Source organism: Macrotis lagotis, chromosome 5 (genome assembly GCF_037893015.1).
Source record: "Macrotis lagotis isolate mMagLag1 chromosome 5, bilby.v1.9.chrom.fasta, whole genome shotgun sequence".
Classification (NCBI taxonomy): Eukaryota; Metazoa; Chordata; class Mammalia; order Peramelemorphia; family Peramelidae; genus Macrotis; species Macrotis lagotis.
In genome coordinates, this window is record NC_133662.1 from 19,411,385 (window position 1) to 19,427,588 (window position 16,204).

Here is a 16,204-nt window from a genome sequence, read left to right on the forward strand (position 1 = left end):
TACCTAGCTGTGTGACCTTGGGCAAGCCACTTAACCCCATTTGCCTTGCAAAAAAAAACCTAAAAAAAAACAATACTATAAGCAAATTAGAAGATCAGGAACTAGTCTACCTGTCAGATCTATGGAAAGGGGAACAGTTTATGACTAAGGAAGAGTTGGAGAACATCACCAAAAACCAATTAGATATTTTCAATTACATTAAATTAAAAAGCTTTTGCACAGATAAAACCACTGTAACCAAGATCAAAAGAAATGTAGTAAATTGGGAAACAATCTTTACAACTAATGATTCTGACAAAGGACTCATTTCTAAAATATGCAGAGAACGGAGTCATATTTTTAAAACAAAAAGCCATTCCCCAATTGACAAATGGTCAAAGGATATGCAAAGGCAATTTACAGATGAGGAGATCAAAACAATTCATAGCCATATGAAAAAAATGCTCCAAATCATTAATTATTAGAGAAATGCAAATTAAAGCTTCTCTGAGGTGCCACCTCACACCTCTCAGATTGGCCAATATGACCAGAAAGTATAATGATCATTGTTGGAAGGGATGTGGGAAATCTGGGACACTATTACACTGTTGGTGGAGCTGTGAACTCATCCAACCTTTCTGGAGAGCTATTTGGAACTACGCAGAAAGGCAACAAAAATGTGCATTCCCTTTCACCCAGCAATACCACTACTGGGTTTATATCCTGAAGAGATGAGGGAAAAGGGTAAAAACATCACTTGTACAGAAATATTAATAGCAGCCCTGTTTGTGTTAGCAAAGATTGGAAATCAAGTAAATGTCCTTCAGTTGGGGAATGGCTTAGCAAACTGTGGTATATGTATGTCATGGAATACTATTGTTCTATTAGAAACCAGGAGGGATGGGATTTCAGGGAAGCCTGGAGGGATTTGCATGAACTGATGCTGAGTGAGATGAGCAGAACCAGAAAAACACTGTATACCCTAACAGCAACATGGGAGTGATGATCAACCTTGAAGGACTCACTCAATCCATCAGTGCAACAATCAGGGACAATTTTGGGCTGTCTGCAATGGAGAAGAGCATCTGTATCCAGATAAAGGACTGTAGAGTTTGAACAAAGTAATTTCTATTTATGAAGAAAGAAAGTAACAGATAAGTAAACTTAGAACAAGGGATTCCAGGCCTGGGAGGGACTTTAGAACAAGAAATATTAGAGTTAAGGAGGATCTTAGCACATAGATTATCAAAACTAAGAGAACCTACTAAATTTCAGTATCAGCACTGGAAAGAAACAATGTCAGATGTGGAATGGGCTCTTGAATAGAGAATGTCACAGGTGATAGGAGATTTGATACAGGCAATGTCAAAGCTGGGAGAAGCATGAGAACAAGAAATGTCAGAGCATTAAGGGAACTCATGGACAATTTAGATCACAGATTCTAAAGCTTTGTGGGGGAGGATCATAGATGCTTTTCGTGGTCTGATGCAGTCTAAAGACCCTCTTTTCATAAAAATAATTTTAAAATACATTGGATTACAGAGGAAATAAAGGATATTCAAGTGGTTATCAAAGTATTTAAAAATCAGATTCATGGGAATTCTGGCCAAGATGGTGGAGAGAAGACAGGCACAGTTCTAAAGTCTCCTGATCTTTCCCCATCTATCATATGAAACAAACCTCTTAAAAGAAATCCAACCCACAAAACCCAGAAAGAAAAGCCAGGAGAAAGAACATCTACCTCAGGATTTGTCTCCCTCAGCAGCACTGGAGGAATTCAAGCAGATGAGTCTGGGTGCAGAGGGTGGATTAGCCCTGATCAGCCAGATTAGCAACTGAATTGGAGCCTGGGTGTCTGAGGGCCCTCGATCTGGAACTGCTGGATCAGCAGGGACTTGAGCCAGCTATGGAGCAGGGGCACCCTGGCCATCTGGAGCTTGCCAACAGGGCTGGGGGGAGAGTTCCAGTGCAGGATAGCTGAGGACACACCATCCCTGAGCTCCTCTGGTCTGAGGAACTCTGAGTCCACACCTCCCCTGTAGATGAAGACTCTTCCCAGAACAAACAATTGCAGACTACTTCTGCCTCAGGCACAGGTGTGTGAGCAGAAGAAACAACCCAACTGAGGATAGGGAGAGGGATGACCTCAGGCCAGGGCAAAGCCCACCATTCATTGAAGGCAAAAGAATTCAATAGCTCCAACTCCTCCCCTCAAGCAAGGGGTGAAGGCCTCAATCAGGGTCACAGACACTCCAGAGAAAGTAACCAACACCTCCTAATGGCAAGCCAGATAAATTACACCCAGTGAGTAAAGCCTCTATTGATCCCAAGCCCCTGTGAACCAGCCCCAGCCCAACTCAAGGTCTTAGTAAAATAAAGAAGGGTCAGCAGAAAGATAGACCCATAGAAAAATTATTGGAATGGAAAGACCCTAACTCAGAGAGATCTAGAACCTGTGAGGAGAATACGACCTGGTCTTCAACACAGAAAGACTTCATTGAAGAAATAAGGAAGGAGTTCAAAAATCAACTGGAAAATTTGGGAGAGACAATACCTTGCAACAAGTAAACAAATCCTTAAAAAATACTATTGGACAAATACAAAATGAGAATAAATCTCTCAGATCATCAATTGGACAAATACAAAATGAGAATAATTCTCTCAGATCCTCAACTGGGCAAATGCAAAAAGAAAATAATCCTCTCAAAACCTCAATTGGTCAAATGGAAAGCTCTTTCAAAAGCAGAATGGACCAATTGGAAAAGGAGTTGTAAAAAGGTTAATGAAGAAAACTCTTCTCTAAAAAAAAAGAATGGAGTCTGCAGAAACTGATGACTCCATGAGACAGCAAGAGGCAGTTAAACAAAACCAAAAAATAGGAAAAAAAAATAGAAGAAAATGTAAAATACCTCATCAGCAAAAGCACTGACCTTGAGAATAGGTCGAGGAGGGGCAACCTGAAAATTATTGGACTTCCTGAAAACATTGAAGAGAAAAAAAGCCTGGACTTAATATTACAGGATCTAGTAATGGAAAACTGCCCTGATATCATGAAACCAGAGGGCAAAGTAGTCATTGAAAGAATACATTGATCCCCTCCAGAAAAAAGATCCTAAAATGAAAACACCAAGGAATGTTGTGGCCAAATCCCAGAACTATCAGATAAAAGAGAAAATCCTGCAAGCAGCCAGAAAGAAACAATTTAAATATCAAGGAGACACAGTAAGGATTATGCAGGACCTGGCTGCATCAACATTAAGGGATCAAAGGGCCTGGAACAAGATATTTCAAAGAGCAAGGGAGCTTGGAATGCAGCCAAGAATCCACTATCCCCCAAGGCTGAGCCTTCTCTATCAGGGAAAAAGATGGACATTTAATGAAATGGAAGAATTCCAAAAATTCCTGATGAAAAGACCAGGGATAAACAGAAAATTTGGACATCAAACAGGAGATTCAAGAGACACATGAAAAGGTAAATAAAGGGGGGGGGGTAAAAAAATTGCTATCCAATAAGTTAAAACAGACTATATTACAGCATGGGGGAAAAGATTCTCATAAATCTTGAGAATTGTAACTCTAACAGAGAGAATATACCTAGCCAGAAGTGATGGACATTCATGACCTATCCATGAGACTGGTATCTAATGGGATGTAACTTGCTTTAACCCCACTTGGGAGAAAGACTCTAATAACTCTCAGGAATTTTGACTCTATTTGATAGAATATACTGAACTAGAAGGGACAGACACTCAGAATTTTTGATGACTTAGATAGAATGATATAAAAAAACACTACCTCCTTAAAAGGGGGACAGGAAAGAGACAGGAGGAGGGAGGGGATTGAATGGGGTAAATCTCATTAAACTAAGAGGTAGAAAATACCTATGGTAATAGAGGGGAAGAAGGGAGGAAATGAGAAACACCTAAATCTTCTTCTCATCAGACTTGGCTTAAAGTCAACTTAGACATACTTAGTTAACTTAAAAAACATCTAACCTTTCCAGGATTAAAAGTGGAAAAGGGGAGGAGGGACAGAGAAAGGGAGGGGGGAGTGGGGGAAAAAGGCAGAACTAGCTAAAGGAAGGGAAGGGAAAAAGGAAAAATAGAAAGGGGAAAGAAAGGTGAGGGGGTGATACAGGAGGGCAAACACACTGAGGGGGGTTGTATTCAGAAACAAAATACTGGGGAATATGGATAAGGGGGAAGGGGGGAAATACAAACAAGGGAAGAAAGTATGCAAGGTAATGAATAATTAGTAATCATAACCTTGAATGTGAATGGGATGAACTCTCCCTTAAAACATAGGTGAATAGCAGAGTGGATTAAAAACCAGAATCCTACAATATGCTGCTGACAAGAAACTCATTTGAAATAGAGAGATACATATAGAGTAAAGGTAAAAGGTTGGAGTAAAATATATTTTGATCAGCTGAAATAAACAAGCAGGGGTAGCAATCCTTATCTCATACAAAGCAGCAGCAAAAATAGATAGCATCAAAAGAGATAAAGAAGGAAACTTTATCCTCCCATAGACAATAAGGCTATTTTAATACCGAACATATGTGCACCCAGGGAGACAGCATCCGAATTCTTAGAGGAGAAGCTGAAAGAACTACAGGAAGATATAGACAGCAAAACTCTACTGGTGGGCGACCACAACCTCCTGCTCTCAGATCTAGACAAATCAAATCATAAAATAAACAAGAAAGAAGTTAAGGAGGTAAATAGATTATTAGAAAAACTAGATATGGTAGACTTATGGAGGCAACTGAATGGGAATAGAAAGGAATATACCTTTTTCTATGCAGTACTTGTAACTTATACAAAAATTGACCATGTACTAGGACATAAAAACCTAATGATTAACTGCAGAAAAGCAGAAATAGTGAATACATCTTTCTCAAATTACAGTGCAATAAAAGTCATATGGAATATTGGGCCAAGGAGATATAGACCCAGAACCAAATGGAAACTGAATAACATTTTAAAGAATGAGTGGACCAAAGAACAAATTATAGAAAAAAATTAAGCATTTGATCCTAGATAATGATAATAATGAAACAACATAACAAAACCTAAGGGATTCAATCAAAGCGGCTCTCAGGGGGAATATTATAGCTTTAAATGTTTACATGAATAAATTGAAGAAAGAGGTAATCAATGAACTAAACATGCAACTAAAAAATTAGAGAAAGAACAAATTAAAAATCCCCAGTTAAATACCAAATTAGAAATTCTAAAAATTAAAGGAGAATTTAATAAAATCGAAAGCAAAAAAACTATTGAATTAATGAATAAAGCCAAAAGTTGGTATTAGGATAAACCAATAAAATTGATAAATACCTGGTCAATTTGATTAAAAAAAAGAAAGAAGAAAATCAAATTGTTAGTATCATAAATGAAAAATGTGAACTTACCACCAATGAGGAGGAAATTAAAGTAATAAACCTAAACTATTTTGCCTAGCTCTGTGCCAATAAATTTGATAATCTAAGTGAAATGGATGAATATTTACAAAAATATATGTTGCACAGGTCAAATGAAGAAGAGATTAAATACCTAAACAACCCTATCTCAGAAAAATATATTCAACAAGCCATCATTGAACTCCCCCAAGAAAAAATCTCCAGGGCCTGATGGATTCACAAGTGAATTCCACCAAACATTTAAGGAACAATTGGTTCCACTTCTATATAAACTCTTAGGAAAAATAGGGAGAGATGGAACTCTGCCTAACTCTTTCTATGAAACTAATATGGTGCTGTTACCTAAACCATGAAGAGTTAAAACAGAGGAAAAAAATTATAGACCTATATCCCTGATAAATATAGGTGCAAAAATCTTAAATAAAATCTTAGCAAAACGATTACAAGTTATCACTATGGTAATACATTATGATCAAGTAGGATTTATCCCAGGAATGCAGGGTTGGTTCAATATTAGGAAAACTGTTAGTATACTCAATTATATCAACAACAAACCTATCAGAAATTATATGATCTTTTTTTTTAATTTCAGCAACATTTATTAGCTGCTGACTGTGTGTGGTGTCAGCACCAAGACTTCAATGGGGAAAAAAAACCAAAACATGGCCTGTCCACCCTGGATAGACTGAGACAGGCATCACCATGTCACACCTTTTCATCCTTCAGCTTATAAATATTTTACAAAAAAAGAAGGCAAAATCATTTTTTAACAATTGCCACACAGGCAATACTGTAACAGTTGTTACATCACAAGATTAAAATGTGGGAATTTCTATACTTTGTGAATTTTGGAGATAGAAATTGTTATTTTGAGCAACCTCAAATTTGTTCAGAACCAAAGCAGTTTTATTAAATGGTGTCGCCTGGGTTCTGCCTCATAAGAGCACATGGACACCATTCAATCTTTAACAGAAGCCATGTTCAGCTTGCAGATATAAGGAAATTCAATCAGCTGTGTGTGGAGGGAAACATTTAAAATTTATATCATAATTACAATAGACTATAAAGATATAGACTTTTATTGTTAATCCTTGGCTCATTTTTGGCATTTTTTTTAAAAATAAATTTTGAAATAGAAAAATTCTGGAAGTCTTAAGTATAGCTTAGCATCAAATCTAGCTTCAGATCAAAGGAGAAATAGAACAATTCCATACTTCTTGAGTAAAATCGTAAAATTTTGGTCAATTCAATGATTAGGAAATAGCACCATCCAATATTTTTCTCGATTTTTTCATGTAACAAATATTTTAGAGACTTCTTAAGCTATTCCCTGTTGTGCACCATTATTTATAAAGGACTGCCTCTGAAGATGAAAGGCTCCTACAACATGTGCAAATGAATTGCTCTTTTTGAGCAGTTAGTCATAAGGGGTAACTCAGATGCTTAGCTAACTCTTTGAAGAAGACACAGAATTGACAGTCAATGTTGATCATTAGCTTGACTTTTAATATATGATGACCAAGTGCTGAAAGTTGTATTTCTCAACTAAGCAGGAAGAGAACCAGCTTCACAGTTGTACCTTGACATTTCCTTAGGTAATTTGGCGATTTTGAAATGTATTGTCTTTTTGGACAGAAAATCATTTAGTAGATGCTATGGAAGAGAATTCACATGAGCATTTTCATGCTAAAATGATTAGTACAAATAGCCTCAACAATTTATCCAAATTCAATGTTTGGATAGAGCTAATTAGTACATTACCTGCTATTAAACTCAAAGTAAATAGATTTTGTCTTTTCAACCTTTATCATTGATGTATCACAGTTTAATGCTTTATTTTAATTAGGCTATTCAATTCATGGCTACTTCCATGTGGTAAAAAGATATGCATTGTCAAGTTACTTATCTAGCATGACAATAAAAAATCCTTTGCATCTTTAACATACAGAAATAATTTTTGGTTGATTGTGTAGCTGGTTATTAATTCCTATTTATGAGTCAGACAAAATTTAAATTAATCATTATAGAAAATTTTCACAAATTAAGATGATTTCTAGATGAAATTTTTTCAACCCATGATTAGAAGCCATTAGGAAATCTTAGTTGAGTAAATATTTTGTGAGAGATGATCTCTGAAAGTGTCACCCTCCAATGTAAGTGAAATGGATTTCACCTAGGTCTAAGCATATAAGCTATAAAAACCATCCCTCCTTCTATGCATGTATATATTATATAGATATATAAATTCTTTCAGGTCAACATGAAGTTCAGTCACTAAAAGAAGATTCACTATCTGAACTTTCTTTGGCATTGGCTTCACCTTCCCCATCAGGCACTGGGGCATCTGGCCTCTCAAGGAGATCTGGGTCTAGTCCTTCAGAAATCATTTTGTTTCTTATTGCCATCATAGGAACACCCACTTGAACCATTTTGAGATATCTGGCATATCTTGGATCCTTGGCTACAGTTAAGATATGTTCTGCTGTCGCTTCCCATTTCTGTGGTCCAGTGTCTTGTATACTGTTTTGCTTGGACTGAGGAGACAAAGATGACTGTGGACCTGATGGGGCTTCAGGGCCATTTGTAACACCATTAACCTTTGTGGTTGATATTTCAAATTTGACATCTTCTAGACCCGGAATAGATGATAGCTTTGCATCCAAAATATTGAGAGTTGTTTCAATTTGTTGGATCTGAAGAGAAAGAGCTGACAGCTTCTCTTCACAAACTGTCAAAAACCAATTTAGGAACTGTACTGTATGGACCACAAACTGGTTTAGAAATGCAACAGTCATTTTCTGTTGAATTGCTGGCACCTTGGTCAGGTCTATGCCCAACCCCATCAGAGGCAGCCCTTCCTTGTCCATGGTCCCCTGCTTTCCCAGCCTGGTGCCCGGGAGTGGCTCCCCACCGGCCCCCTCAGCCTCAGGCCCCACTGCCCTCCAGAAATTATATGATCTTATCAATAGATACTGAAAAAGATTTTGACGAAATAGAGCATCTATTCCTACTAAAAACACTGGAGAGTGTAGGAATAAATGGACTGTTCCTTAGAATAATTAGTAGTATCTATCTGAAACCATCAACAAGCATTATACTCAATGGGGAGAGGATAGAGGCATTCCCAATAAGATCAGGGGTGAAAAAGGGTGCCCATTATCACCACTGTTATTCAATATTGTGTTAGAAATATTGGCTTCAGCAATTAGAGGAGAAGAAAAAGAAACTGAAGGAATTAAAATTGGGAAGGAAGAGACAAAACTCTCACTCTTTGCAGATGACATGATGGTCTACCTAGAAAATCCCAAGAAATCATCCAAAAAACTACCAGAAATAATTAGCCATTTTAGCAAAGTTGCAGGTTATAAAATAAACCCTCATAAATCCTCAACTTTTCTATATATGTCTAGCAAGATACAGCAGGAAGAGCTAGAAAAAGAAATCCCATTCAAAGTAACCTCACACAATATAAAATACCTGGGAGTTTATTTGCCAAGACAGACTCAGAAACTTTTGGAAAACAATTATAAAACACTTCTCACACAAATTAAATAAGATTTAAATAACTGGGCAAATATCAACTGCTCATGGATAGGTAGAGCTAATATAATAAAAATGACAATTCTACCAAAACTAAACTACCTGTTTAGTGCCCTACCAATCAAAATTCCAATAAATTACTTTAATGAGTTAGAAAAAATTGTAAGTAAATTCATATGGATACATAAGTCAAGAATTTCCAGGAGCTTAATGAAAAAAGTGCAAAACAAGGTGGCTTAACCTACCTGATCTAAAATTATATTATAAAGCTTCAGTCATCAAAGATGTTTGGTACTGACTAAGAAATAGAGTGGTGGACCAGTGGAATAGACTAGATGCAAAAGCAGGAGATGATTATACTAATCTGCTGTTTGATAAACCCAAAGAGTCCAGACATTGGGATAAAAACTCCCCCTTTGATTAAAAACTGCTGGGATAATTGGAAGTTAGTATGGAAGAAACTTAGATTAGACCAACACCTAACACCCTTTACCAAGATAAGATCCAAATGGTTACAGGACTTAGACATAAAAAACAATACTATAAGCAAATTAGAAGATCAAGGACTAGTTTACCTGTCAGATCTATTGAAAGGGGAGTACGTTATGACTAAGGAAGAGCTGGAGAACATCGCCAAAAACCAACTAGATGATTCCAATTACATTAAACTAAAAAGCTTTTGCACAGATAAAAACCACTGTAACCAAGATCAAAAGAAATGTAGTAAATTGGGAAACAATCTTTACAACTAATGATTCTGACAAAGGACTCATTTCTAAAATATACAGAGAACTGAATCATATTTTTAAAACAAAAAGCCATTCCCCAATTGACAAATGGTCAAAGGATATGCAAAGGAAATTAACAGATGAGGAGATCAAATCAATCTATAGCCATATAAAATTGCTCTAAATCATTAATTATTAGATAACTGTAAATTAAAGCTTCTCTGAGGTACCACCTCACACCTCTCAGATTGGCCAATATGACCAGAAAGGATGATGATCATTATTGGAAGGGTTGTGGGAAATCTGGGACACTATTGCACTGTTAGTGGAGCTGTGAACTCATCCAACCTTTCTGGAGAGCTATTTGTAACTATGCCCAAAGGGCAACAAAAATGTGCATACCCTTTGACCCAGCAATACCACTACTGGGTCTATATCCTGAAGAGATGATGAAAAAGGGTAAAAACATCACTTTAAAAAAATATTCACAGCAGCCCTGTTTGTGGTGGCAAAGAACTGGAAATCAAGTAAATGTCCTTCAATTGGGGAATGGCTTAGCAAACTGTGGTATATGTGTGTCATGGAACACTATTATTCTATTATCAACCAGGAGGGATGGGATTTCAGGGAAGCCTGGAGGGATTTGCATGAACTGATGCTGAGTGAGATGAGCAGAACCAGAAGAACACTGTATACCCTAACAGCAACATGGGGGTGATGTTCAACCTTGAAGGTCTCGCTCATTCCATCAGTGCAACCATCAGGAACAATTTTGGGCTGTCTGCAAAGAAGAGTACCATCTGTATCCAGATAGAGAGCCATGGAGTTTGAACAAAGTTCAAGAGCTGTTCCCTTTAATTTAGAAAAAAACAGATATCTTATTGTCTGATATTGTTCCTTCTTAGACTTCTTGTCTCTTCCTTACGGATATGATTTCTCTCTCATCATACCCAATTTGGATCAATGTAGAACATGGAAACAAAGCAAAGACTGACAGATTGCTTTCCATGGTGGAATGGGGGGGAGGGAAGTAAGATTGGGAAGAAAATTGTAAAACTCAAATAATATATTTAATAAAAAAAATTTTTTTTAAATCAGATTCATGTATCCCAGATTAAGAATCCCTCATCCAGGGGGAGCTAGGTGGTGCAGTGGATGGAGCACTGACCCTGGAGTCAAGAGTACCTTAGTTCAAATCCAGTCTCAGACACTTAATCATTACCTAGCTGTGTGACCTTGGGCAAGCCACTTAACTCCATTGCCTTGCTAATAAAAAGAATTCCTCATCTAATCCAAGTCTCATTTATCAAAGGAGAAATGTATAGCTCAGTGGAAAAGACAACTTTTGAAAATCACTTGATCATAAGAGGAAGCATCAAGACTTTGAATCTCAGTGAAATACCCATTCCAAGACACCAAATGATTCCTCAGTCATCAGAGGTCCAGCTCTATGAGTCTATGTGAGTTCTCCTTTCAGTCATTCAGATTGTGACCTAGCAAACTGCCACATGCTCTGTGATTGTGGTCCTTTCCTTTTCTATAAATTCCCTCTAGAGAGACAATAGTAAATATAGGTAGGGTATAAACACTTATCTCAAAAATAATTTGGGAGGTAGCTAGGTGGCACAGTGGATAGAGCACCAGCCCTGGAGTCAGGAGCACCTTTAATTTAGGGGAAAAAATATCTTATTGTCTGATCTTGTTATCTCTTATACTTTTTTTCTTCCTAAAGGATATGATTTCTCTCTCATCACACTCAATTTGTATCATTGTACAATGTGGAAACAAAGTAAAGATTGACACATTGCTTTCTGTGGGGGTTGGGGAGGGGAGTAAGATTGGGGGAGAAATTGTAAAACTCAAATAAAATCTTTAATAAAACAAACAAAAAAATGCAACCTCCATTCCTCCTAAAAACACAAAAAATTGGGGGGCAGCTAGGTGATGTAGTGGATAAAGCCTTGGAGTCAGGAGTACCTGGGTTCAAATCTGGTCTCAGACACTTAATAATTACCTAGCTGTGTGGCCTTTGGCAAGCCACTTAATCCCATTTGCCTTGCAAAAAAACCTAAAAAAAAAAACACAAAAAATTTAGGAATAGTTTTCCTTAAAATAATAAATATCTATCTAAAATCATCAACAAATACTGTATATAATGGGAATAAACTTGGAGCATTTCTAATAAAATCAGGGTCAATACAAGGATGCCCATTATCACCACTACTATTCAATATAGTATTAGAAATGCTAGCAGTTGCAATAAGAGAAGAAAAATAAAGTGAAGGAATCAGACTTGGAAATGAGGAGGCAAAGCTTTCACTCCTTGCAGATGATGTGCTGGTATACTTAGAGAACCAAGAAAAACATCTTAAAAGTCTTTAAGGACTACCAGCCAAGATGGCAGAGAGAAGAGAGGCACTGTGCTAAGATCTCCTGATCTTCCCTCATATATAATATGAAACAAACCTCCTAACAGAAATTTGATTGACAAAACCGAGAAAAAGAAGCTAGGATAAGAACATCTACCTCAAGGTTTGTCTTCAGGGATTGTGGGTGAGCCAGATGCAGAGAGCAAAGAGCCTGCTGAGAGGGGTGAGACTTAGATTAGCCTGGCATCAGCCATGAAGGCATTGACTGTGGGAACTGTGGTCCAAGAACCAACTGGGGAGCTAAGGAATTGGATGTGAGACTGATGGTATGGGGCTTACCAGAAGGTCTGAAGAGTGAGTTCTAGCACAGAGTACAACTAGACATCTATCCCCTAAGCACCTCTGGTGTGGAGGACATCGGACTCCATACCTTCATTTTAGCTGAACCCTCTTCCCAGAACAAATACAATTACAGCCCACCTTTCCTCCATGTTCAAGCTTGAGCAGCAGAGCTGCTGTAAATAGGGAGAGTAATAACCTCACTCCAGGGCATAGCCCACATTGATCAAAGATAAAAGTATCCAGCAGCCCCACCCACACCCTCCAGGCCAAGGGAGAGGGCCTCAAATCAGAGACACAGACACTCCAGAGGAAGCAATCAGCACCGCATACAGACCTGCCCACTTGGAGTTACTAAACCAAGTGAGTAAAGCCTCTAGGGATCCCAACACCAAACCTCTGTGAACCAGCCCCTCCCCCAACACAAGATCTTAGGAAAATGAAGGAAGGCTATTGAAAAGGGGGAGCCATAGAAAAATTCCTAGAAGGTAAAGATCCCTACCTGGGAAAAAGACTTTAATAACTCTCAAGAATTGTAACTCTATTGGAGAGAATATGTTTAGCCAGAAGTGATGGACACTCATGACTTATTCATGAAACTGCTATCCAGTAAGATGAAACTGGCCATATCCTTACCTGGGAGAAAGACTCCAATAACTCTCAATAATTGTAATTCTATTAGAGAGAATATACTTAGCCAGACTTTCCTGTGACTCAGATAGAATGACTTAAAAATAATACCTCCTTAAAAGGGGGGATAGTATAGAGGTGGGAGGATGGAGGAGACTGAATGGTATAAATCACATTACATTAAGAGGTACAAAGGACCTATTGTAATAGAGGGATAGAAGGGAGGAGGGGAGAATAGCACAAATCTTATTCTCACCAGATTTGACTTAAAATTAACATACATGCACTCAGTTAAGAAACTTATCTTACCTTTCCAGGATTAAAAGGGGAAAGGGGAGGGTAGAGGAAAAGGGGAACCAACAGAAGGAAAGGAAGGAAGAAGTGGCAAAGGGAAAGGGGGAAAAGGCAGAGGGGGTTGGATATAGGAAGGCAAACAACTGGTATTCAGAAACAAAACACTGGAGAATATGGATAAAGGGAAAAAAGGGGGAAAAGTATGAGAGAAGATAGCATGGAGGGCAATAAATAGTTAGTGATCATAACTTTGATTGTGAATGGCATGAACTCTCCCTTAAAACATAAATGAATAGCAGAGTGGGTTGAAAACCAGAATCTTACAATATGCTGTTTACAAGAAACTTATTTAAAGTAGAGAGATACACATAGAGTAAAGGTAAAAGGTTGGAGCAAAATATCTTTTGCTTCAACTGAAGTGAAAAAAGCAGGGGTAGCAATCCTTATCTCAGACAAAGTAGCTACAAAAATAGATAGCATTAAAAGATATGAGGAAGGAAACTATATCCTCCTAAAAAGTACCATAGACAATAGAGTAATTTCAATATTAAGCATGTATGTGCCCAATGGTATAGCATTCAAATTCTTGGAGGAGAAGTTAAAGGAGTTACAGGAAGACATAGACAGCAAAACTCTACTAGTGGGAAACCTCAACCTACTCTCTCAGATTTAGATAAACTTAACCATAAAATAAACAAGAAGGAAGTTAAGGAGATAAATAGATTATTAGAAAACTTAGACATGATAGACTTGTGGAGTAAATTGAATGGGGACAGAAAAGAACATACTTTCTTTTCTGCAGTGCATGGCACTTACACAAAAATTGATGATGTACTAGGTCATAAAAACCTAATAATCAATTGCAGAAAGGCAGAAATAGTGAATACATCTTTCTCAGATCATAATGCAATAAAAATCACATGCAATATTGAGCCAGGGAGATATAAACCCAAAACTAATTGGAATCTAAATAACCTCATTTTAAAGAATGAGTGGATCAAGCAACAAATTATAGAAAAATTAATTATTTCATCTTAAATAATGGCAATAATGACACAATATACCAAACCCTATGGGATATATTCAAAGTGGTTCTCAGGTGATATATTATCTTTAAATGCTTGCATAAATAAATTAGAGAAAGAAGAAATCAATGAACTAAATATCCAACTAAAAAATAGAGAAAGAGCAAATTAAAAACCCCCAAATTAAATACCAAATTAGAAATTCTAAAAATTAAAGGACAAATTAATAAAATTGAAATCAAGAAAACTATTGAAATAATAAAATCAAAAGTTGATTTTATAAAACACAATAAAATTGATAAACTTCTAGTCAATTTGATAAAAAAAAGAAAGAAGAAAACAAAATTGCTAGTATCATAAATGAAGAAGGTAAACTCACCACCAATGAGGAGGAAATTAAATTAATAATTCAGAATTATTTTTGTCCAACTTTATGTCAATAAATTTGACAATCAGAGTGAAATGGACAAATATTTACAAAAATATAAGTTGCCCCGATTAAATGAAGAGGAAATTAAATACCTAAATAACCCTATCTCAGAAAAAGAAATTCAACAATTGAACTCCCTAAGAAAAAATCTCCAGGGCCAGATGGATTCACAAGTGAATTCTATCAAACTTTTAAGGAATAATTGGTTGCAATTATATCTAAACTCTTTGGAAAAATAGGTGAAGACAGAACTCTGCCTAACTCTTTTTATGACACCAATATGGTGCTGTTACATACACCAGGAAGAGTTAAAACAGAGGAAGAAAATTATAGATCTATCTCACTGATGAATATAGGCACAAAAATCTTAAACAAAATCTTAGCAAAACAATTACAACAAGTTATCACTAGGATAATACATTATAACCAAGTAGGATTTATCCCAGGAATGCAGGGTTGGTTCAATATTAGGAAAACTATAGTATAATTAATTGTATCTATATAAAAGATGTAGTATAATTAATTATATCAATAAAAAACCTATCAGAACTCACATGATTATATTAAAAGATGCTGAAAAAGCTCTTGACAAAATACAGCACCCATTCCTACTAAAAACACTAAAAAGCATAGGAATAAATGGATTGTTCCTTAGAATAATAAGCAATATCTATCTGAAACCACTAACAAGCATTATTTGCAATGGGGATAGGCTACAGGCATTCCCAATAAGATCAGGGGTGAAACAAGGATGCCTATTATCACCACTACCATTCAATATTGTATTAGAAATGTTAGCTCTTTTATCTGATAGTTCTGGAATGTGGCCACAACATTTGTTGGTGTTTTCATTTTAGGATCTTTTTCCAGAGGATTGATTTATTCTTTCAATAACTATTATCCCTCTGGTTCCATGCTATCAGGGCAGTTTTCCATCAAATTTCCATTAAATTCTGTAATATTAAGTCCAGGCCTTTTTTCTTGTCAATGTTTTCAGACCCTAAAATTCTCAGGTTGTCCCTTCTCAATTGGTTCTCAAGGTCAATGGTTTTGTTGATAAGGTAGTTTATATTTTCTTCTATTTTTTCAATCTTTTGGCTTTGTTTAATAGAATCTTGTTGTCTCATGAAGTCATTAGTTTCCACAGATTCCTTTCTTTTTTTAATAGAAGAATTTTCTTCATTTACCTTTTGCAACTCCTTTTCCAATTGGTCAATTCTATTTTTAAAGGAGTTTTCCACTTGCCCAAGTGTAGTTTTGAGAGAATCATTTTCTTTTTGCATTTTCCCAATTGAAGATTTGAGAGAATTATTTTCTTTTTTGTATTTGTCCAATTGTATTTTCCAATTGTTTTCTTGTTGTGAAATGTTAATTTTCTCTTGCAATGTGTTAATTTTCTCTTGAGTTTCTTTTCCCAATTTTTCCAATTTATTTTTAAACTCCTT

The 16,204-nt window shown here is 36.5% G+C and overlaps 1 pseudogene; it reads right to left on the minus strand.

Moving 5' to 3' along the window:
• Positions 1–7,615: 7,615 nt before the first annotated feature.
• LOC141489639 (WASH complex subunit 3 pseudogene) lies at positions 7,616–8,271 on the minus strand (annotated as a pseudogene).
• Between the last annotated feature and the right edge of the window lie 7,933 nt (positions 8,272–16,204).